Below are 538 nucleotides of genomic sequence, written 5' to 3'. Positions count from 1 at the left end.
TACCAATTACCACCGGATACATACATGCCACAGACACATAACTGGGTGAACCTTTTCAGATTGTGACTCAGCTTTGCTAGAGTCCCCAATTAGAGGTGTCCAGGGTTCTTAAGCACACTCTTTTTGCCTTGGATCACGACTTTATTTTTTTTCTTTTTCTTTTTCCCTTTTTTTCATTTTTTTTTTGTATTCACTGCTTTTTCTTGCTTCAAGAATCATTTTTATGATTTTTTAGATCCTCAGTAACATGTCTCCTTTTTTCATCATTCTTTCAAGAGCCAACATTCATGAACAACAAATTCAAAAAACATATGCACTGTTCAAGCATACATTCAGAAGTCAAAGTATTGCCATCACATCAAAATAATTAATCTGTTATAAAATTCAGAATTCATGCAATTCTTCTCTTTTTCAATTAAGAACATTTTTCATTTAAGAAAGGTGATGGATTCATAGAACATTCATAACTTTAAGGCATAGACACTAAGACACTAATGATCATGTAATAAGACACAAACATAGATAAACATAAGCATGA

This window comes from Arachis duranensis, chromosome 8 (assembly GCF_000817695.3).
Source record: "Arachis duranensis cultivar V14167 chromosome 8, aradu.V14167.gnm2.J7QH, whole genome shotgun sequence".
Taxonomy (NCBI): Eukaryota; Viridiplantae; Streptophyta; class Magnoliopsida; order Fabales; family Fabaceae; genus Arachis; species Arachis duranensis.
Note: the sequence above shows the minus strand (reverse complement) of the source record.